The sequence below is a fragment of the Etheostoma spectabile genome, chromosome 6 (assembly GCF_008692095.1).
Source record: "Etheostoma spectabile isolate EspeVRDwgs_2016 chromosome 6, UIUC_Espe_1.0, whole genome shotgun sequence".
Classification (NCBI taxonomy): Eukaryota; Metazoa; Chordata; class Actinopteri; order Perciformes; family Percidae; genus Etheostoma; species Etheostoma spectabile.
This window is the reverse complement of record NC_045738.1, coordinates 20,640,517-20,642,811: the sequence shown is the minus strand read 5'-3', so window position 1 is coordinate 20,642,811 and position 2,295 is coordinate 20,640,517.

Genomic DNA, 2,295 nt, shown 5'->3' with positions numbered 1-2,295 from the left:
CTGACCCTTGTTTGTGAGAGAGCGGACATTCAGGAGACCAAAGTTGACAGTAGAGTTGATGTAGCCGGGGGCGGGGCTTGCTACCCTAGCCAGGTTAGCAAGCAAACCACGGTCAGCGGCCCGGGAGGAGCATCGGCGGGAACGGCAAGAATTGGACCAGAATTATGTTATTTGATTGGAGTCATCAAGGTGGAAATTCCGGCGAGATCCGCGGTGGCTGTATCTCCGGCGGGGAAGGAGCGTGTTCTCAGGGTAGCTGAAGATCTAGCAGGGGAGGCACAGACAGAAGCCCGCGGAGCAGGAGAAGATCAGCCGCTGTATATTGAGTCAGACCTGCCCCAGGTCGATGTAGAATTGAAATGACAGTCCAGAAGAGGATAAACCAAATGTAAAACTTGGAAGCCCACATTATGAACGGCAGCGGGCAGCTAGCCAACAGCAGCAATCGCGTGAAGTTGAGAAGACAGGTGGAGAACGAGGTTAGTTTGCCACACTCAGACACCAAACATCGGAGTAGCAACAAAGTTAAAGACGTTCCAAGCAAAGGCGAAGGCTTATACTCTCGCTTGAGTGCAAATACACGACTCAGTGATCCGCAAAACGTTAAAATAACTTCAAAATAGTTAACCGGAGAGCAGCGGCAGCCAAACGCGCCAGCGTCCACTTCCGATCAAAGATGACTTCCACGACTAAAGGCATCCACTCTAAGACCCAAAACGATGTACTGAGGCTAAGTTAACATGCCCCAGCACCCTAACACACTCCCTCCCAAGGCCCAGTAAGTGGCTCTAAGTCTAGCTGATGACCTTCAGGCCTACAGGCCTCCTCTCTAAGCCTGGTTAGATGCACTGAGACTGGGTTAAAAAGCTCCAGCAGCCTCCTGCTCCCTCCCAAGGCCCAGTGAGTGAATCTCTTGCAGGGCAACGGCCTACAGGGCTACAGTCCTCAACCATAAGTCCATGTTACATGCACTGAGGCTAGGTTAACATGCTCCAGCTCCCTCACACTCACTCCAAAAAGCCCATTGAGTGGCTGTGTGGCTGACCTTTGACCTCCAGGGCTACAGGCCTCCACTCTAAGCCCCAAAACGATGCACTGAGGCTGGGTTAACATGCCTCGGCACCCTCATATCCCCTCCCAAGGCCCAGTAAATGGCTCTAAGTCTGGTTGATGACCTCCAGGCATGGTTAACATCCTCCAGCACCCCCATGCTCCCTCCCAAGGCCCAGTAAGTGGCTTTCAATTTGGACTTTCACCTCCAGGGATGCAGGCCTCCACTCTAAGTCCCAGTTTCATGCACTGAGGCTGGGTTAACATGCCCTAGCATCCACATGCTCCCTCCTAAGGCCCTGTAATTGCCTGTGAAGCCGGGTTAACATGCTCCAGCCCCCTCATGCTCCCTCCAAAGGCCCGGTAAGTGGCTGTGAGGCCGGGTTAACATACTCCAGCACCCTCATGCTCCCTCCCAAGGTAGGGTGACCAGACATCCCCGATTTTGGCTACCTGTCCCCGGCTGGATCTGTCCCCGGAAATGTCCCCGGTTTTCACTGTGACTGAAAGACCCGAAATTGGAATGAAGAAAGAAAAAAACTGACAAAACGTAGCCGATAATCGCACACCCAACACATGCAGACTCCAGGCAGCCAGAGCCAGCGGTGCTCAGAGAGGTTTTAGAAGCCGGGTTTACGATGCTAAAAATCATTATTATTACATGGAGTCTGGTGGGTTAGCGAACGCAATTTCGCAGACTTTTATGTTTTAAAAAGGATCTTAATCTTTAACAGAAAGGTCGACCTCCTTAGAATCCTTTCCATAATGTTGTCAGCACTTAGAATATTAATCTGAGTCTGTTAGCAGCAAAACAAGCACTTTTATGAACGTAAATACAACCTGGACAATTACTATTAATACATTGCAGCGATCTCGTTTAATACTGCATCAATGTCAAAGGAAAAGCCCCTAATAAGAACAGCTCTAGGTCTAGTGTCCCCGTTTTAAGTTTTACAAAAATAAAAACATTACTTGTTTTGGAGGTAAATATGCTTCTGTGCTGAAAATGTCCCCGGATTTTGTCTGAGAAATCTGGTCACCTTATCCCAAGGCCCAGTGAATGGATCTGAGTCTGGCTGATGACCTCCAGGGCTACAGGCCTCCACTATAAGTCCCAGTTACATGCACTGATAGTGGATTACCATACCCCAGCGTGCTCACAATCCCTCCCAATGCCCAGTAAGTGGCTCTAAGTCTGGCTGATGACGTCCAGGCTGGGGTGTCTGTCAGTCTGGCCTTTGACCT